Below are 23,331 nucleotides of genomic sequence, written 5' to 3'. Positions count from 1 at the left end.
CAAACATCAATCTTTTATTTTGTCCCTCTCCTTCCCCTATTAAGTGAAGAAGTATTAATGGCGGTTACCTTATAGTTCAGTCTTTAGGCTGCAGGATATGAAAAGTGTCATGTGGCTCTCCCAGAAGAGGAAATAACATATGATACAGACAGATATTGTGACTGATAAAATTTTGGGTCTCCCTTTGTAAGAGGGATAGCTGCAATCGCTTTGGTGGAATAGGTGTTTGTTATTGCTGATGCTTAAGAATTTAAACACAAGCATGAATATGGATGCTATTTGCCGAAAGAAAGGACTGTGATGGATATTGCATGCTGACTTATGGAAACATTTCCATTATCTCCTATGCTACTCTCTCCATCACAAGAGCTTGAAACACTGCAATATTTCCCAGATTACCAACCCTCCAGCTTTTCCCATATCTATTTTATATTTTATAAATTAGATGCTTTCACATGAGACTTGAAAGAAAACACAAAACATATTATTTCACTGACAGCAATGACAGGCTGATGTTTGGACCTCCCAGATTTGAGCTTTTTGAAGTTCCTTTTGTGTTCTCCTCCCATTCACCATCCTCAAGATTGAAGAGTAGCTGAGATGTATTCAGAAGATTCCTTTGAATTTAGTTTCCTAATTCTTTACGGTAGGAATTCTCTGATTCCTTGTGGCAATGAGCATGAACACTAGCAACATCACCCTTGACATTTAGTACACCATTTTCTGACGATTTTGTACACCTAATGTGGTGGTGGTTTAGTTGTTAAGTTGTGTCCAACTCTCTGCGACCTCATAGACTATAGTCCCCCAAGCTTCTCTGTCCATAAGATTTCCCAGGGAAGAATACTGGAGTGTGCTGCCATTCCCTTCTCCCTTGTACACTTAATTCCTTGTACTAAATCTCTTTCTGCTTGATATAACTAGTGCAATTTCCTGTGTTTCATATTGAATAGTGATGAATTTTAGTTTTAAGTTCCTTATTGTTTTGAACAAAAGAAAAAGTTGGAGGAGACAAAATATATTTAATAAATATATGCTGAAAATAAATTTTAAATGAACATAATATTTTAATGGATTATGGTTAAGGGCTAATCAATAAGAAAACACACAATAATAGGCAGTATTTGAAATTATTAACAACACAAACTAAAGAAAAGTTAATGAAAAGCAGAGGTTAAAACATATCTTTTGTGGAAATAGACAACTAAACTATGTCAAAAAAATTTCTGGTTCCATTATGACCTCATAAGTAAAAAAAATTAAGTCCCAAGAAAATCTCTTTTATCCAGTTTGGATTTTCATTAATCATATAATGACCAGGAACTACCAATGACAGTAAATTACGATATCTCCGATGGCATCACTTACTCGATGGACGTGAGTCTGAGTGAACTCCGGGAGTTGGTGGTGGACAGGGAGGCCTGGTGTGCTGCGATTCATGGGGTTGCAAAGAGTCAGACAGGACTGAGCGACTGAACTGAACTGAACTGAGGGAAGTTTTATGGTGAATGATGGTTATAACATACTATACAACAGATTTGAATAAATCTAACTGTATAACTTTACCTGCAATCTTTAGACCCTTATTGTATGGAAGCTTACAATGATGGATGCTTAATTGATCATTGCCATATTCACTGTCTTATCACTTCATTAAATGTGAGTAATGCTGTGCCTTGTCAACAATATACACATAATGCACCATAATGACCTTTTCCCTTATTTTCTTTTCCACATAATTTCTGTTTCAGGATAAATATAAATCCTAGCAAGCAACAGATTTTTAAAGATCACTAGGCTACTCTGGGGAGGTTTAAGGCAGTAAGACTTTAGTTATCTTTCACCAACAATCTAGCAGGAGCTCAAAGAACTAAACTAATGGATCTATCATTACTATACCAAGTCTTTCCAAAATGGTAATTTTCCATAACCATTCTAAATAAATAAAATTTTTAAAATTATACATAAAAGAATTAAGTAGCCAAGGAATTCAAGTAACAACAACTACAATATACTAGTTTCTACTTTATACAACATTCTATTGTAGGTGTGTCAGTTCAGTTCAGTTCAGTTCAGTTCAGTCTCTCAGTCGTGTCTGACTCTTTGCCACCCCATGAATTGCAGCACGCCAGGTCTCCCTGACCATCACCAACTCCCGGAGTTCACTCAGACTCACGTCCATCGAGTTGGTGATGCCTCCCAGCCATCTCATCATCTGTCGTCCCCTTTTCCTCCTGCCCCCAATCCCTCCCAGCATCAGAGTCTTTTCCAGTGAGTCAGCTCTTACCATGAGGTGGCCAAAGCACTGGAGTTTCAGCTTTAGCATCATTCCTTCCAAAGAACACCCAGGACTGGTCTCCTTTAAAATGGACTGGTTGCATCTCCTTGCAGTCCAAGGGACTCTCAAGAGTCTTCTCCAACACCACAGTTCAAAAGCATCAATTCTTCGGTGCTCAGCTTTCTTCACAGTCCAACTCTCACATCCATACATGACTACTGGAAAAATCATAGCCTTGACTAGATGGATCTTTGTTGGCAAAGTAGTGTCTCTGCTTTTTAATATGCTATCTATGTTGGTCATATAGTAGGTGTGTATTTTCATTATTTTATTTCTCCTCAAAATCTTTTGAAGGAGCCTAATTATTTTCATTTTAGAAATGAGAAAAATTAGGCAGAATTTAGTTAAATACTGTCTAAGTAATCAGGTTTAGAATCTAGATCTATCTTAAATCAAAATTCTGCCCCTTTTAATACATGATACTGATTTAAAATGTCACTTTACAGTAGTTTTTAACTGTGGTGTTGGAGAAGACTCTTGAGAGTCCCTTGGACTGCAAGGAGATCCAACCAGTCCATCCTAAAGGAAATTAGTCCTGAATATTCACTGGAAAGACTGATGCTGAAGCTGAAACTCCAATACTTGGCCACTTATGCAAAAAACTGATTCATTGAGAAAGACCCTGATGCTGGGAAAGATTGAAGGCAGGAAGATAAAGGGATGACAGAGGATGAGATGGTTGGATGGCATCACCAAAGCGATGGACATGAGTTTGAGCAAGTTCCAGGAGTGGTGATGGACAGGGAAGCCTGGCGTGCTGTAGTCCATGGGGTCACAAAGAGTCGGACACCACTGAGCAACTGAACTGAACTGAAGCTATGCTGATGAAATCAAGAATTAATATAATCGGTTGCACAAATGACTTACAAGAAAATATAAATGACAATTTCCTATCATTATTTATTGTAAATACTATATTATTAGAGTCAAAATGTTCCAGCTTGAGGAATCTAGATCCATTAAATTATATAAGAAATACTAGCTGACATTTCTTAAGTCAGTTCTTCCAACTATGAAATGACTACTTGCATCAGATTTGCGTGGATATGAGGTCTGATATTTTAAAAGTTCCATAGGTGATTCTTTTTTTTTTAATTTTTATTTTTACTTTATTTTGCTTTACAGTACTGCATTGGTTTTGCCATACATCAACATGAATCTGCCATGGATGTACATGAGTTCCCAATCCTGAACCCCCCTCCCACCTCCCACCCCATATCATCTCTCTGGATCTTCCCCGTGCACCAGCCCCAAGCATCCTGTATCCTGTATCAAACATAGACTGGCGATTCGTTTCTTCCATGATAGTATACATTTCAGTGCCATTCTCCCAAATCATCCCACTCTCTCCCTCTCCCACAGAGTCCAAAAAGTCCGTTCTATACATCTGTGTCTCTTTTGCTGTCTCACATACAGTGTTATCATTACCATCTTTCTAAATTCCATATATATGTGTTAGCATACTGTATTGGTGTTTTTCTTTCTGGCTTACTTCACCCTGTATAATACGCTCCAGTTTCAACTACCTCTTTAGAACTGATTCAAATGTATTCTTTTTAATGGCTGAGCAATACTCCATTATGTATATGTACCACATCTTTCTTATCCATTCGTCTGCTGATGGACATTCTTATGAGTTTGAAAACTGTTGCTCAAGACTCACATATGCAGTTGCTTATACACCATTCCTGAGTGCCTTATTTGTTAAACTAGTTTGTAATCATTATTGTTGTTTGATATCAAAAAACATAGACGTGAAAGGACTAAAATCTAGTAAGAAGATGTAGTAGTACCTGTGACAATTATCCTAATAATAGAGGGTCAAAAAATGGGTGATACTTTCTACTGGGGGAAGGGGTCAGGGATTCTCACTTTAAAATCTGATTTTATGTTTCAAAAACATTGGGCTTCCCCGGTGGCTCAGATGGTAAAGAATCTGCCTGCAATGCAGGAGACCCAAGTTCAATGCCTGGGTTGGGAAGATCCCCTGGAGAAGGAAATGGACACCCACTCCAGTTTTCTTGCCTGAGAAATCCCATGGACAGAGGAGCCTGGTGGGCTACAGTACGTAGGGTCGCAGAGTTGTACATGACCAAAACAACTTAGCATGCATGCAGGCACACTGCTGCTGCTGCTGCTGAGTCGCTTCAGTCGTGCCTGACTCTGTGCAACCCCATAGACGGCAGCCCACCAGGCTCCCCCGTCCCTGGGATTCTCCAGGCAGCAACACTGGAGTGGGTTGCCATTTCCTTCTCCAATGCATGAAAGTGAAAAATGAAACTGAAGTCGCTCAGTCGTGTCTGACTCTTAGGGATCCCATGGACTGCAACCCACCAGGCTCCTCTGTCCATGGGATTTTCTAGGTAAGAGTACTGGAGTGGGGTGCCATTGCCTTCTCCATGCAGGCACACTTGCTTGTGTAACTGAAAGTTCAAAGGTAAGGTAGGATTCAGGTGTGAGTTGAGGCTTCAGGTATGATTTGATCAGTGATTCTCTCAGTTCTGATCTTTTAAAGTGTGTTTTGTCCTCAGGTTGGCTTATTTCATAATGGTGAAACAGCTAATGCAATTCCAAGCTTCAAAATACATATTTTCGAGAACCCTCCCCTCAAAATACTTTTGTCACAGCAATTCCCCCTACTTGAGCTGGCTTAGGTTACATGCCCTGAACCAAGGATTCTGGACACAGGGTGAAAATGAAAAAGTGAAAGTTGCTCAGTTGTGTCAAACTCTTTGTGACCCCATGGACTGAGCATTTCATGGAATTCTCCAGGCCAGAATACTGGAGTGGGTAGCTTTTCCCTTCTGCAGGGAATCTTCCCAACCCAGGGATTGAAAACAGGTCTCCCGCATTGCAGGCAGATTCTTTACCAACTGAGCTCTCAGGGAAGCCCTAGAAAACTTATGATAGGTATAAACTGGAAATGGGATCTGCTTTACTAAAGCAGAAAGGCTTCACAGGGGAGAATTTCATGTCAGAAATCTTGGTTCTGAGTCTTGCTTTATTGATTCAAATTGGGTGTCTTTGTATTTCATAGTAATGTGTTCAACCATATTTTTGAGCTGTCTTATTTCAAAATCAACCTTGCATGGGATGTTGGTTTAATATAACTCTTTCTTCTTGATTTAATTCTTACCCAGATCTTTGATTATAACCACCAAGGTCTGTACTAGGATCTATCTGCTATTGCGATGATCTGTCTAAAGAAACAAAAATCCTCCTCCCCCTCCACCAATAAATAAAAGTCAAAACTCTAATGTTTGTTTCTAGAAACAATTGTTCTCTAGATCCTTTCTGAGATAGCAATGTCAACATACACACAGACAAGATTTTTATTGCAAGGTAATTATTAAATTTGCTATATTTCTTTTTTTATTTTTTTGGAGGTTAATTACTTTACAATATTGTGTTGGTTTTGCCATACATCAACATGAATCCACCACAGGTATACACGTTTTCCCCATCCTGAATCCCCCTCCCTCCTCCCTCCCCATACCATCTCTCTGGGTTGTCCCACTGCACCAGCCCCAAGCATCCAGTATCATGCATCGAACCTGGACTGGCGATTCATTTCATATATGATATTATACATGTTTCAATGCCATAATTTGCTATATTTCTTTAAAACTAATGTGAAAGTAGCTTTTGTAAGTGGAGAAGGAAATGGCAACCCACTCCAGTATTCTTGCCTAGAGAATTCCATGAAGAGAGGAGCCTGGTGAGTGGCTGTCCACAGGGTCACACAGAGTCTGACATGACTGAAGCGACTTAGCATGCATGCGTGCATTGGAGAAGGAAATGGCAACCCACTCCAGTATTCTTGCCTGGAGAATCCCAGGGACAGAGGAACCTGGTGGGCTGCCATCTGTGGGGTCACACAGAGTCGGACACAATGCAGCTTTTGTAAGAGTGCTTTGTAGAAACACTGCTTTTTCTATTTATTTTTATTATATTTGTTGGTGTTATAATTTTTAACAATAGGTGTTAAAATTTTAATTTTAACAATAGGTGTATTTTTATTATCACAGTGATGTAGGTTAAATAATATGCATCTACATCTTTCTTTTTAACTGCAATATTATAATCCATTTCAAAACTGGGTCAGTTTATTTCAAAGTATCTGAAAAGTGATTAGAGTAAAGGCAGCAAGATAATCTAATGTAAATTCAACACTCTGGCTTAAGGATATAGAATGACTAATTTGCATTATACAAGGGGCCTTAAAGAATAACTAGCAGGGATGAAAATAAAAAAGGAGGAAAAGTAAACAAGAGCATTATTATGCAGACATTTATGAACAATTAAGCATAATCATAGCTAGGGAAATAGCTTTCTGTTTGCTAGAGATAACCACTCTAAACTCTGAAACATAATACTTTCAACACTTACATAACGGTTTATATTACAAGCAGAATGAAATGCAACACCCATGCACAATATGATAATGAGAAGCAAAATAATAACAATGTCCTTTATTAATGTACTTCTTACCAATCAAAGGAAAGCTGATTGAGTAATAATCTTGTCATGAGGATGTAAAAGACAAAATATATTTGAAAGATGTAGTTTTTCATTGAAAAATTTCCTCAGATGTCACTCTTGCTGTATGCTTCAGAAGACAAAGTTGAAGGTTCCAGTTAAATCAAATTATCAAAGTTTACAGACTGTCATCATTTCATACACCAAACAACCACTGACTTCACTTAGAATCATAATAGTCAAAACCATAGCAGGATATGGCCCTCATTCTTTTTGTTCTTGACAGTAGATTTAATGACAATATATTTAACTATCAACTCAAAGGCAATAAATAATCACACTTTTATTGAACTGTATCACATAGACAATTTATAAAGATATGTTGATTTTAAAATGAATTTGCATCCTTTCTTTTCATCTTTATACATAAGAATGTACAAATATTAAGTATAACTGTGAATGGACTTATTTTCCAGAGCTAGCAGGGCCTCAGTAGCACTATCTTTCTAAGAGAATAACTTGCTAAGAGAATTATATTCAGATTCAAAATTTGATGATTATAATCTACTTACACTTTTTTATAATGGGCTATTTATTGAAAATAAGGAGATTTATCAAGCTAACAACAGTATTTTTCACAGAGCTAGAACAAATAATTTCACAATTGTATGGAAATACAAAAAACCTTGAATAGCCAAAGCAATCTTCAGAAAGAAGAATGGAAATGGAGGAATCAACCTGCCTGACTTCAGGCTCTACTACAAAGCCACAGTCATCAAGACAGAATGGTACTGGCACAAAGACAGAAATATAGATCAATGGAACAAAATAGAAAGCCCGGAGATAAATCCACGCACCTATGGACAGCTTATCTTTGACAAAGGAGGCAAGAATATACAATGGAGAAAAGACAATCACTTTAACAAGTGGTGATGGGAAAACTGGTCAACCACTTGTAAAAGAATGAAACTAGAACACTTTCTAACACCATAGACAAAAATAAACTCGAAATGGATTAAAGATTTAAACATAAGGCCAGAAACTATAAAGCTCCTAGAGGAGAACATAGGCAAAACACTGTCCAACATAAACCACAGCAGGATCCTCTATGACCCACCTCCCAGAATATTGGAAATAATGTCTGACACAGGGTGCAGCATGCTTGGGGCTGGTGCATGGGGATGACCCAGAGAGATGTTGTGGGGAGGGAGGTGGGAGGGGGGTTCATGTTTGGGAACGCATGTAAGAATTAAAGATTTTAAAATTTAAAAATTTTTTTAAAAAAAAGGAAAAAAAGAAAAAATAAACAAATGGGATCTAATTAAAATTAAAAGCTTCTGCACAACAAAGGAAACTATAAGCAAGGTGAAAAGACAGCCTTCAGAATGAGAGAAAAATAATAGCAAATGAAGTAACTGACAAAGAATTAATCTCAAAAATATACAAGCAGCTCCTGCAACTCAATTCCAGAAAAATAAATGACCCAATCAAAAAATGGGCCAAAGAACTAAACAGACCTTTCTTCAAAGAAGACATACAGATGGCTAACAAACACATGAAAAGATGCTCAACATCACTTATTATCAGAGAAATGCAAATCAAAACCACAATGAGGTACCATCTCACACCAGTCAGAATGCCTGCGATGCAAAAGTCTACAAGCAATAAATGCTGGAGAGGGTGTGGAGAAAAGCAAACCCTCTTACACTCTTGGTGAGAATGCAAACTAATACAGCCACTATGGAGAACAGTGTGGAGATTCCTTAAAAAACTGAAAACAGAACTGCCTTATGACCCAGCAATCCCACTGCTGGGCATACACATGAAGGAAACTAGAATGGAAAGAGACACGTGTACCCCAGTGTTCATCACAGCACTGTTTATAATAGCCAGGACATGGAAGCAACCTAGATGTCCATCAGCAGATGAAAGGATAAGAAAGCAGTGGTACATATACACAATGGAGTATTACTCAGCCATTAAAAAGGATACATTTGAATCAGTTTTAATGAGGTGTATGAAACTGGAGCCTTATTATACAGAGTGAAATAAGCCAAAAAAAAACACCAATACAGTATCCTAACACATATATATGGAATTTAGAAAGATGGTACTGATGACCCAGTATGCGAGACAGCAAAGAGACACAGATGTACAGAACACTCTTTTTGACTCTGTGGGAGAGGGAGAGGGTGCGAATTTGGGAGAATGGCATTGAAACACGTATACTATCATATAAGAAACGAATCACCAGTCCAGGTTCAATGCATGATACAGAATGCTTGGGGCTGGTGCACTGGGATGACCCAGAGGGATGGTACAGGGAGGGCGGTGGGAGGGGGATTCAGGATGGGAAACATGTTTATACCAGTGGCAGATTCATGCTGATGTATGGCAAAACTAATACAATATTGTAAAGTAATTAACCTCCAATTAAAATAAATAAATTTATAATAAAATAGATTTAAAAAAGAATAACGTACAGTAAATCTTTCTTTGCTTAATGGGAATTCAACCAAGTAAAGAACAAAATGTAAATCATTGCTCAAAAATGTAACTGTTATTTAAGCTCACAAAAAGGTACATAATGATCATTTCCACTCTTAGCTCCCAGTCAACCACACAAATGAGAATACATTAAAAGGCAGTCACCTTTTTGATTTGGTGCCGGGGAAAACTTTGCCATCTTTTAAATAACAAGTTCTGTCTGTCTCAGGCAAAATGCTATTCACTGACACAAATACAGGTTTTGAATTGATTGACCTGCTTATGTCTTAATAATACCTTTTACCAGGTATATTTATCAACTATCTGGTCTCATCAGAGAAACAGCCTAAGATATTTTAGGATATCTTTAGTTTACTGTGTCTTAAAAATCCCATTACTCTAAAAACTAAACATTAATGTAACATAAAGCAGAATATTCACCAGAACTCATAAGACAATGACCTAAAATGGACGTCTTACATCAACAGGTATTTTTAGGCCAAATCATTGATGAATGGCATTTATGGAATACCAGATAGACATCAGATGGTATTAATAATGCACAACTATCATTATCATCTGAATGGTCTAGCGGTTTTCCCTACTTTTTTCATTTTGAGTCTGAATGTGGTAATAAGGAGTTCATGATCTGAGCCACAGTCAGCTCCTGGTCTTGTTTTTGTTGATTGTATAGAGCTTCTCCATCTTTGGCTGCAAAGAATATAATCAATCTGATTTCGGTATTGAACATCTGGTGATGTCCATGTGTAGAGTCTTCTCTCATGTTGTTGGAAGAGGGTGTTTGCTATGACCAGTGCATTTTCTTGGCAAAACTCTATTAGTCTTTGCCCTGCTTCATTCTGCATTCCAAGGCCAAATTTTCCTGTTACTCCAGGTGTTTCTTGACTTCCTACTTTTGCATTCCAGTCCCCTATAATGAAAGGGACATCTTCTTTGGGTGTTAGTTCTAAAAGGTCTTGTAGGTCTTCATAGAACCATTCAACTTCAGCTTCTTCAGCATTGGTTGGGGCATAGACTTGGATTACTGTGATATTGAATGGTTTGCCTTGGAGACGAACAGAGATGATTCTGTCGTTTTTGAGATTGCATCCAAGTACTGCATTTCAGACTCTTTTGCTGACCATGATGGCTACTCCATTCCTTCTGAGGGATTCCTGCCCACAGTAGTAGATATATTGGTCATCTGAGTTAAATTCACCCATTCCAGTCCATTTTAGTTTGCTGATTCCTAGAATGTCAACGTTCACTCTTGCCATCTCTTGTTTGACCACTTCCAATTTGCCTTGATTCATGGACCTGACATTCCAGGTTCCTATGCAATATTGCTCTTTATAGCATCAGACCTTGCTTCTATCACCAGTCACATCCACAGCTGGGTATTGTTTTCGCTTTGGCTTCATCCCTTTATTCTTTCTGGAGTTATTTCTCCACTGATCTCCAGTAGCATATTGGGCACCTACTGACCTGGGGAGTTCTTCTTTCAATATCCTATCATTTTGCCTTTTCATACTGTACATGGGGTTCTCAAGGCAAGAATACTGAAGCGGTTTTTCATTCCCTTCTCCAGTAACTCTTTATTACCATTCTGTCAGAACTCTTTATTACCAAATTCAGACTCAAATTGAAGAGACTAGGGAAAAGCACTAGACCATTCAGGTATGACCTAAATCAAATCCCTTATGATTATACAGTGGAAATGAGAAATAGATTAAAGGGCCTAGATCTGATAGATAGAGTGCCTGATGAACTATGGAAAGAGGTTTGTGACATTGTACAGGAGACAGGGATCAAGATGATCCCCATGGAAAAGAAATGTAAAAAAGCAAAATGGCTGTCTGGGGAGGCCTTACAAATAGCTGTGAAAAGAAGAGAGGTGAAAAGCAAAGGATAAAAGGAAAGACATAAGCATCTGAATGCAGAGTTCCAGAGAATAGCAAAAAGAGATAAGAAAGCCTTCTTCAGTGATCAATGCAAAGAAATAGAGGAAAACAACAGAATGGGAAAGACTAGAGATTTCTTCAAGAAAATTAGAGGTACCAAGGGAACATTTCATGCAAAGATGGGCTCAATAAAGGACAGAAATGGTATGGACCTAACAGAAGCAGAAGATATTAAGAAGAGGTGACAAGAATACACAGAAGAACTGTACAAAAAAGATCTTCACGACCCAGATAACATCCGCTGGATCATTGAAAAACCAAGAAAGTTCCAGGAAAACATCTATTTCTGCTTTCTTGACTATGCCAAAGCCTTTGACTGTGTGGATCACAATAAACTGTGGAAAATTCTGAAAGAGATGGGAATTCCAGACCACCTGACCTGCCTCTTGAGAATCTGTATGCAGGTCAGAGTGCTGCAGTTAGAACTGGACATGGAACAACAGACTGGTTCCAAATATGAAAAGGAGTACATCAAGGCTGCATATTGTTACCCTGCTTATTTAACTTCTATGCAGAGTACATCATGAGAAACGCTGGACTGGAAGAAACACAAGCTGGAATCAAGATTGCCGGGAGAAATATCAATAACCTCAGATATGCAGATGACACCACCCTTATGGCAGAAAGTGAAGAGGAACTAAAAAGCCTCTTGATGAAAGTGAAAGAGGAGAGTGAAAAAGTTGGCTAAAGCTCAACATTCAGAAAACGAAGATCATGGCATCCAGTCCCATCACTTTATGGGAAATAGATGGGGAAACAGTGGAAACAGTGTCAGACTTTATTTTTGGGGGGGCTCCAAAACCCTGCAGATGGTGATTACAGCCATGAAATTAAAAGATGCTTACTCCTTGGAAGAAAAGTTATGACCAACCTAGATAGAATATTCAAAAGCAGAGACATTACTTTGCTGACTAAGGTCCGTCTAGTCAAGGCTATGGTTTTTCCTGTGGTCATGTATGGATGTGAGAGTTGGACTGTGAAGAAGGCTGCGTGCCGAAGAATTGATGCTTTTGAACTGTGGTGTTGGAGAAGACTCTTGAGAGTCCCTTGGACTGCAAGGAGATCCAACCAGTCCGTTCTGAAGGAGATCTGCTCTGGGATTTCTTTGGAAGGAATGATGCTAAAGCTGAAACTCCAGTACTTTGGCCACCCATGCGAAGAGTTGACTCATTGGAAAGGACTCTGATGGTGGGGGGGATTGGTGGCAGGAGGAGAAGGGGACGACAGAGGATGAGATGGCTGGACGGCATCACTGACTCGATGGACGTGAGTCTGAGTGAACTCCAGGAGTTGGTGATGGACAGGGAGGCCTGGCGTGCTGCAATTCACGGAGTCGTAACGAGTCTGACACGACTGAGTGACTGAACTGAACTGATCATTATCATCATTGTTATTTCCATTAATAATTATTAAGCCCTTATACGTACAAACCCTATGTTAAATTGTATTCTTGTTTTTAGTGTTTATGATTTTCTTGTGTCATTTAATTCCCATAAAAACTTTGTGAGGTAGGTATTATTATCACATATATATGTGTGTGTGTGTGTGTGTGTGTAAGAAAATCGAGTCTTAGAATGATTAAGTAACTTGTTCAAGGCCATATATCAAATGTTGAAGCCTGATTTTAAATCCGGGAAATTGGATTCCAAAACACAAAATTTTATTTTATTTTATTTTACTTTATCATTTTTATTGGAGTATAACTGATTTAAAGGCTTTCCAGGTGGTGCTAGTGGTAAAGAATCCACCTGCCAGGGTAGGAGACACAAGAGATATGGGTTTGATCCCCAGGTCGGGAAGATCCCCTGGAGTAGCGAATGGTACACCACTCCAGTATTCTTGCCTGGAAAGTTGGGCAGAGGAGCTTGGTGGGCTACAGCCCATGGGGCTGCAAAGAGTTGGACACAATCGAGAGATATTAAGCATTCACACACACATAGTTGATTTACAATGTTGTATTATTTCAGGTGTACAGCAGAGTTAATCAGTTATGCATATACATATATCAACTCTTTTTTAAGATTATTTTCCCATATAGATCATTACAGAGTACTGAGTAGAGTTCCCTGTACTTTACAGTAGGTCCTTATTGCCTACTTTATATATAGTAGTGTGTATATGTCAATCCCAATCTTGTGATTTTCTCTCTCCCCCTTTACCTCCTGGTAACCATAAGTTTGCAAAATACAAAATTTTAAACAATATACTATAACTACTTACTATCAAAGATTCTACAGTGTAGATGAGGAGATGATATATGCACTGGTTGCTTGAACTAAAAGTATTCAAATTAATGTTTTCCTTTTCTCTTCTATGACACAAGTACTTTCAAACACAGTTGCTGCTACCTAAAATGTATCTCAGATCTGTCTGCTTCTCTGCATCCCCACTACCATCATCCTGACTAGGTGACTTCTACCTTTTCTACTTCCATACCTTCATAACTGGTCTTTTTGCTTCCACTTGTACTTTTTTAGCATTAAAGCTAGCATCTTATTTAATAAGGAAATACTAAAACCATTTGAATTACAATCAAGAATAGCAAAGATGCCCACTACTTCCTTTATTATTCAGCACTGTACAGAGGTATCGCTCAATGCAACAAGAAAAGATAAATTAATTAGAGGTAATAATAACTGAAATTAAGAACTTCTTAAGGTAGTCAAACTCCTTAAGGTAGAGAACCCCTTGTAGCTCAGTTGGTGAAGAATCTGCCTGCAATGCAGGAAACCTGGGTTTGATTCCTGGGTCAGGAAGATCCCCTGGAGAAGGAAATGGCAACCCATTCCAATATTCTTGCCTGGAGAATCCCATGGACGGGGAGCCAGTCAGGTTACAGTCTACGGGTCGCAAGAGTCAGACACAACTTAGTGACTAAACCACCACCACCAAGGTAGTTAAAGTGTAGAAACTTTCAGGTATAAAATAAATAAGTCCTAGAGATGTGATGTATAGGCGACTACAGTTAATAATACTGTATTGCATATTTGAAAGTTGCCAAAAGAGTAAATTTTAAAAGTTCTCATTACAAAAAAAAAAAAATTTAAATACGTCCAGTGATAGCTGTTAACTAGATGTATGGTGGCAGTAGTTTTGCAATATGTATCAATGAAAACATCAAATGATTATGTTATAATCATTTTATTGAAACTATCATATTATTGAAACTAATATAATGTATGTCAATTATACTTCAATTTTAAAAAAGAAGAAAAACTACCTGTATTTGCAGATGATATGATAGCATATACAGAAAAACTTGGAGATTCAACATTAAAACCAAATAAAACCAATAAAATAGTTCAGTAAAGTAGTAAGATACAAATTCATCATATAGAGTTCAATAGCCTTTAAAAATATAAACATTAACAGATAGACAAGATAATGGTAGAGAAATTCCCAAAGGGAAAAAAAAAAAAGATTAAATACTTAGGAATAAATTAACATGAAATCTGCAGATCTCTATAAGGAAAATTTTAAAACATTCCAGAAAGCTTCAACAAAGTATGCTCAAGCAAGTTAAAAAAATACCCTTTTTCTTGGTTAGAACATCTCTAATAGTTTTAACAATTCTCTCTATATTAATTTATAAAATAAAGGCAATCCCAAGAAAAATATCAGGGAATTTTTCTTCTTTCCTTGAGTCAAGTTGATACTAAAATTCATATGGGAAACTAAAATGCAAACTTAGAGAGCTAATACTGAAAAAGCAAAACCTAAAAGAGAGGCTCCCAAGTGGTGCTAGTGGTAAAAACAAACAAACAAACAAACAAACTAGCCTGCCAATGCAGGAGATGTAAGAGACGCAGGTTCAATCCCCAGGTCGGGAAGATCCCCTGGAGGAGGACATGGCAACACACTCCAGTATTCTTACCTGAAGAATCCTGTATAGAGCTTCTCCATCTTTGGCTGCAAAGAATATATTCAATCTGATTTCTGTGTTGACCATTTGGTGATGTCCATGTGTAGAGTTTTCTCTCGTGTTGTTGGAAGAGAGTATTTGTTATGACCAGAGCGTTCTCTTGGCAAAACTGTATTAGCCTTTGCCCTGCTTCATTCCGTACTCCAAGGCCAAATTTGCCTGTTACTCCAGGTGTTTTTTGACTTCCTATTTTTGCATTCCAGTCACCTATAATGAAAAGGACATCTTTTGGGGGTATTAGATCTAAAAGGTCTTGTAGGTCTTCATAGAACAGTTCAACTTCAGCTTCTTCAGTGTTACTGGTTGGGGCATAGACTTGGATTACTGTGATATTGAATGGTTTGCCTTGGAGACGAACAGAGATGATTCTGTTATATTTGAGATTGCATCCAAGTACTGCATTTCAGACTCTTTTGCTGACCATGATGGCTACTCCATTTCTTCTGAGGGATTCCTGCCCACAGTAGTAGATATAATGGTCATCTGAGTTAAATTCACCCATTCCAGTCCATTTTAGTTCACTGATTCCTGGAATATTGACGTTCACTCTTGCCATCTTTTGCTTGACCACTTCCAATTTGCCTTGATTCATGGACCTGACATTCCAGGTTCCTATGCAATATTGCTCTTTACAGCATCAGACCTTGCTTCTATTACCAGTCACATCCACAGCTGGGTATTGTTTTTGCTTTGGCTCCATCCCTCCATTCTTTCTGGAGTTATTTCTCCACTGATCTCCAGTAGCATATTGGACACCTACTGACCTGGGGAGTCCTACTGGGTCCCTTCTCCAGTGGACTGCATTCTGTCAGACCTCTCCACCATTACCCTCCCATCTTGGGTGGCCCCACACGGTATGGATTAGTTTCATTGATTTAGACAAGGCTGTGGTCCATGTGAATCAATTGGCTAGTTTTCTGTGATTATGATTTCAATGTGTCTGCCCTCTGATGCCCTCTTGTAACACCTACAGTCCATAGGAACACACAGAGTCAGACGCCTAAGACATTTGTTATATGACCCTTTAAGGAAAAAGTTTTCCTGGCATAGTATAGAAGACAACAAAGGAGGATTTTCTTTGCAACTCAGAGATAGGCAAAGCACTCTTATATAGTATATAAAAAGCACAAATCATAAAAAAAATCAACAAATTGTAACTCATAAAAATTAAAAACTTCAACTCTTTGAAATACTGTCCAGAAAATGAAAAAGCATGCCATATATTGGGAAAAAAAGATTTACAATTCACTCATCTGTCATGGGATTTATATCCAGAATGTATAAATACAATTTAATACTAAAAAGAAAGAACACAATAAATTATGACATTTTGAGAAGACTTCAACAATAGAAGATATGTACATAAACAATAAGTCCATGAGAAAATGAAAACCACCATTTGCCATCCAGGATATGAAAATTAGACATACAATAAAGTTATGAAATATATAACAGCTAAAATTTTCAAAAGATTGACAATGCCAAATGTTGAGAAGGATGTGGAACAACTGAAACTCTGTACGTTGCTGTTGGGAATGTAAAATGGTATAACTTTTGATAACAGTTTGACAGGATTACATGAAGTAAAACACATACTTACCATACGATGCAGCAATCCCACTCCTAAATATTAACATTAACTAAATTAAAGGAAAACTCATGCCAATACAGAGACTTCTAAGTGAATGTTCATAGCAGCTTCATTCCTAATAGCTAAAACTTGGAAATAATCTAAAAATCCATTAACAAGTAAATAGATAAAGAAACTGTCATAGAACTGTAAATTGGAATGCAAGTCATAATAAAGAGGAGCAAACCAATAATGTAAATGTGTATGAATCTAAAAATATGCTTAGTGAAATAAGTCATACAAAATAAAAAGTACTGTACAATTTCATTTATATGAAATTCTAGGGGGAAAAAAATGAACCTATGGTTACAGAAAGAAGGTCACTGGATGCCTATGGCTAGGTTTGGAGAGATATGAGTAGAAAGAGAATTTCTGAGTTATGAGAATGTTGTATATTTTTTATTACTGTGATAACTACACAGGCATTGCTGTGGTTCAGCCTCTAGCTCGTGTCAGACTCTTTGCAACCCCATGAACTGCAGCACACCAGGCTTCCCTTTTCTTCACCATCTCCCAGAGTTGCTGAAATTCATGTCCATTGAGTTGGTGATACCATCCAACCATCTCATTCTCTGTCATCCCCTTCTCCTCTTGCCTTCAATCTTTCTCAGTATCAGGGTCATTTCCCATGAGTCGGCTCTTCATATCAGGTGAACAGAGTATTGGAGCTTCAGCTCCAGCATCAGTCCTTCCAATGAATAGTCAGGGTTGATTTCCTTTAGGACTGACTGGTTTGATCTTGCATACACATATGTCAAAACTCACCAAACTGGCATTTAAAACATACATTACTGTCTGCAAATTGTACCTCAAAAAAGTTTTTTTTTTTTTAATGCATACAAGCAATTCAGTTCAGTCTCTCAGTCGTGCCTGACTCTTTGCGACCCCATGAACAGCAGCACACGAGGCCTTCCTGTCCATCACCAACTTCTGGAGTCCACCAAAACCCTTGTCTATCAAGTCGGTGATGCCATACAACCATCTCATCCTCTGTCGTCCCCTTCACATCCTGCCCTCAATATTTCCCAGCATCAGGGTCTTTTCCAATGAGTCAGCTCTTGAGGTGGCCAAAGTATTGGAGTTTCAGCTTCAATATCAGTCCTACCAAAGACTGATCTCCTTTAGGATGGACTGGTTGGATTTCCTTGCAGTCCAATGGACTCTCAAGAGTCTTCTCCAACACCACAATTCAAAAGCATCAATTCTTCAGCACTCAGCTTTCTTTATAGTCCAGCTCTCACATCCATACTTGACCACTGGAAAAACCATTGCCTTAACTAGACGGACCTTTGTTAACGAAGTAATGTCTCTGCTTTTTAATATGTTGTCTAGGTTGGTCATAACTTTCCTTCCAAGGAGTAAGCTTCTTTTAATACAAATTGGTTAATATGAGTGACATGAAGACAAAATTTCGGGATCTTTTTTTAGGCTTACTTTCAGAGAGATATAGGAAATTCTCAAAGGAAACTCCATTAGCAAAGATTAAGCAAACAGATTGCCAGGAAAATACCCTCATGGAAGATTCTCAGGAATAAGCTTAGAGGGAAGTTGACAAATCCTAGACAGAGCAGACTCTGTTGACCTCCTATCTAATAGCATTCCCTTCGTACTTGCTGCTAGAATCATAATTTAATACAAGAATCCTACCCCTCCACCATGCAACTCAAGGATAAGTCCTAAGTTATTTAATCTAATTCCAATGATCTCTTAACTCTGGCCAAGATTTGATTCATAGTTGAGCATGTTATTTCCTTTTGGCTGATGAGAGGCTTCTTTTGGTAAAGAAATCTTTCGTCTTAAAAAGAGACCCAAGGAGGGGCTGGTGCATGGGGATGACCCACAGAGATGTTATGGGGAGGGAGGTGGGAGGGGGGTTCATGTTTGGGAACGCATGTAAGAATTAAAGATTTTAAAATTAAAAAAATAAAAAACTAAAAAAAAAAAAAAGAGAGAGAGACCCAAGGAAAAATTATTTCATTGGACATTGTTCTTTCTGGGGCAGCCATGTTGTGACCATGAGGGAAAATAGCTTGAACATAAAAAGCTAGCACACTGAAGACATCAGGAATAAAAAATGGAAAGGACCAGAGTCCTTGATGGTGTCACTGAACCAATATAATGATCTAAGGAATGATGCTAAAGCTGAAACTCCAGTACTTTGGCCACCTCATGCGAAGAGTTGACTCATTGGAAAAGACTCTAATCCTGGGAGGGATTGAGGGCAGGAGGAGAAGGGGACGACAGAGGATCAGATGGCTGGATGGCATCACGGACTCGATGGACGTGAGTCTGAGTGAACTCCGGGAGATGGTGATGGACAGGGAGGCCTGGTGTACTGCAATTCTTGGGGTCGCAAAGAGTCGGACACGACTGAGTGACTGAACTGAACTGAACACAGTCTATAACTACTCCAAATTTCTTTTAATGGAGTAAGTAGATTTATTATTTAGCCCACATTTGTCTAGCTTTTTCATTACTTAAAGCTGAAGGCACTCAAATTGATAACTGCACTGCTATAGCAGCCTTGGGAAGGAACTCACTAAAGAATAACTAGGTAACTCAGCGGCTGGACATTTTCCATATAGTAAATAGCAACTCAAAACTATTGATTCACATCAAATTAAGAATGAAAGGTAAACCACCATAAAGACCTAAAGTAGACTGGATTTTAATTGGCTCCATTTGACATAAACATAGCTTAAATAAAAAGAAAAACAATACTTCAAATCTATGTGTGCTCATGCAATCTGAAATGGAAAATAGAGATAATTATCCAAACAATGCACTTTTGCCTGAATTTTCTTTTCCTATTATGAAAATTTGTGAGTTGTATATGATATGTTGTGAGAGCAAGGACATGGGCACATGTGAAATGCATAAAGTAATAAAATAATTTTATTATATAATATATGAAAAGATGATTTTAACTATAAAATGCTACTTTTAATTTTATGAGTATTTAATTGGGCTTATTTATTCACTTGATTTTGCACATGTAGACACATATAAAGTTTCAATTTTATAAGTAATATAAACAATATGGATTGCCTCTAACACTTATGAAAATGTAGCTCTGCTAGATAATAGCAATCCTCACTATTTTTCATATACCCCTGATATATAAATACAGTAACATTATACTACCTACTTTGCAAATGGAGAAATAGAGGTTACCAAAACAACAAAAAATCAACTCATCCACTCTGAAGTATTTGACAGAAATGACCAGATGGAATTCAAAACAGAATTAGAGGGTTCCCTTTCCTTCACACCCTCTCCAGCATTTATTGCTTGTAGACTTTTGGATAGCAGCCATTCTGACTGGGGTGAAATGGTACCTCACTGTGGTGTTGATTTGCATTTCTCTGAGAATGAGTGATGTTGAGCATCTTTTCATGTGTTTGTTAGCCATCTGTATGTCTTCTTTGGAGAAATGTCTGGTTAGTTCTTTGGCCCATATTTTGATTGGGTCGTTTATTTTTTTGGAATGGAGCTGCAGGAGTTGCTTGTATATTTCTGAGACTAGTTGTTTGTCAGTTGCTTCATTTGTTATTATTTTCTCCCATTCTGAAGGCTGTCTTTTCACCTTGCTTATAGTTTCCTTTGTTGTGCAGAAGCTTTTAATTTTAATTAGGTCCCATTTGTTTATTTTTGCTTTTATTTCCAGTATTCTGGGAGTTGGATTATAGAGGATCCTGCTGTGGTTTATGTCAGAGAGGGTTTTGCCTATGTTATCCTCTTGGAGTTTTATAGTTTCTGGTCTTACGTTTAGATCTTTAATCCATTTTGAGTTTATTTTTGTGTATTGTATTAGAAAGTGGTCTAGTTTCATTCTGTTACACTGTTGGTGAGAATGCAAACTAGTACAGCCACTATGGAGAACAGTGTGGAGATTCCTTAAAAAAGTGGAAATAGAACTGCCTTATGACCCAGCAATCCCACTGCTGGGCATACACGCTGAGGAAACCAGAATGGAAAGAGACACGTGTACCCCAATGTTCATCACAGCACTGTTTATAATAGCCAGGACATGGAAGCAACCTAGATGTCTATCAGCAGATGAATGGATAAGAAAGCAGTGGTACATATACACAATGGAGTATTACTCAGCCATTAAAAAGAATACATTTGAATCAGTTTTAATGAGGTGTATGAAACTGGAGCCTATTATACAGAGTGAAGTAAGCCAGAAAGAAAAACACCAATACAGTATACTAATGCGTATAAATGGAATTTAGAAAGATGGTAACAATAACCCTGTATGCGAGACAACAAAAGAGACACAGATGTATAGAACAGAATAGAGTGAGAGGGTGGGATGATTTGGGAGAATGGCATTGAAACATGTATAATATCATATATGAAACGAATTGCCAGTCCAGGTTTGACGCATGATACTGGATGCTTGGGGCTGGTGCACTGGGATGACCCAGAGGGATGGTATGGGGAGGGAGGAGGGGGAGTTCAGGATGGGGAACACGTGTATACCTGTGGTGGATTCACATTTATGTATGGCAAAACCAATACAATATTGTAAAGTAATTAACCTCCAATTAAAATAAATAAATTTATATTTAAAAAACAGAATTAGAATCAGAATTCAGGCACAGACTGATCTTTCGTCCTTTTAACAAGTATACTGAATCTCATTTCTTGCCAGAAAAGAAATAAAATGGGAACATACAATATACTGAAAAGCAGGGTTAGTTTATCTGCAACTGTGAAAAAATAAAATATACGTTTCATAACATGTTATCTCCTAAGAAAAGAAATGACGCCAGATGAGTAAAAAGGCATTGTCCTTCTTCACTGGAAGGAAATGAACTGGCTGAATATGTCTTTGAACACTGAAGTGGCCCCTGAACAATACCTTTAAAGAGAATAAGAAGAAAGAAAGGAAGGAAGAAAGGAAGAAAGAAAGAAAAAGGTATACCAAAGCAATGGGCCGCATAAGCAGCCGAGAGAAGAGTCACAATTCACAATTGTGTCTGACTTATTTATGTGGGACCTGAGGCAAACTAATTTCATTTGCAGAAATGGATAAAGAAGATGTTAAAGAGTCATATTACAGGGTTATTTGGAAGGAGAAATAAAGGAAATGCAATGAAAAGCAGGGCTTTATCAAAAGAAAATCAGAAGTGAAGAATTCAAAGGCCTAAACTCTTTGTGGTAAGGATACAATGGAGAATTTAGAGCTCTACCTGAGAAGACAGCACATGTGAACTGTATAACCCCTCTAAGGCTCTAAATTTAATTCTCCGAACAAAACACAATCAAAGATACATATACACAGTCGCAGAGCACATCTTGCTAACATGTTTATATACAGAATAGCCGGGGCTCATCTAAATGACTGAAATGAAACAAAATAAAATAAATAAAATATCTATTTCTAATTAAAAGTTAAAATATCCTAGGAATACTAGTATTTAATGAACATATATTTTCTTAATGTTTATTTTTATACTCTGAGTTAAAACTGTGTTTCTATTTGACTCTGTTCCTCAAGCCTTGTCTCCCTTCCTCTCACATAAAAACTTCCATAACTCAAGGCCCCAATCTGACTTGAATGGTAGCCAGTGAGTCTAAGAAAGTAATTCACTCTATAGATTTCTAGTATGAATGGGATCCTATGTTACTTCCCTCTCCTCTGTTGTCCATATGGGAATCCCATTTGAATAGATGTTTCTAGATGCACTGAACTTTTCACAATGCTTGGATATCACGGAAAGTGCACTTAAAACTGGACTATCAATGTTCAATCTTTAGCTTTCTTGTGACTTACTTTCCTGCCCTCAGGTGAGTAAAGTACCTCACAGAGTATCAGTTTTCTCTAGCTACAAAAATAATATAATAGTACCTCTAATCTAAAGTTGTGAGAATTCAATGAGATGATATATGTAAAAGCATTGCAAAAATGGTAATATACTATATAGATATAAGGCACTATTGTTCTCCCCAAGCCCAAAAGAGTAACTCCAACTAAAAGTGGGAATTCGAGGCTCAGAAGTAGACAGCGAGACAAAGGTTTGAGACACTTCTTATACTACACTGTGTACGGGGCAACCACACATTTCATTGGGCCTAATAATCCCTGTCCTATCCCACAGATTTTCAAATAACATGATTATATGAATTAAAAAATGACTTTTTAGCTATCTTATTTGTATTAAAAATAACCTAAACTAAATATATCTTGCAGAGAAGTTATTCAGTTAGTCTCAGATACCCACCCTCATGCATGACAAATGCATAGGTCTCTGTGAGTGTGTGTGTGTATGTATTAGCACTGGAATATTGATGCTGCTATAGTATTTCCATGATGCCTGAAGTGTTTATTAAACATATTAGAAACATGCTAGAAATGATATAGGACTATCTTCTATTTTTAGTTAAATGTATTTTTCCAGCAATTGACACAATATTATTTCACCAAGGTAAATTAACTACACCTCAGTGAAATAAATAAATAAATAAAAACATTTTCCAGGTTTTATAAGTTTTCTATTTTTTT

The sequence above is a fragment of the Capra hircus genome (genome assembly GCF_001704415.2).
Source record: "Capra hircus breed San Clemente chromosome X unlocalized genomic scaffold, ASM170441v1, whole genome shotgun sequence".
NCBI classification, from domain to species: domain Eukaryota; kingdom Metazoa; phylum Chordata; class Mammalia; order Artiodactyla; family Bovidae; genus Capra; species Capra hircus.
Note: the sequence above shows the minus strand (reverse complement) of the source record.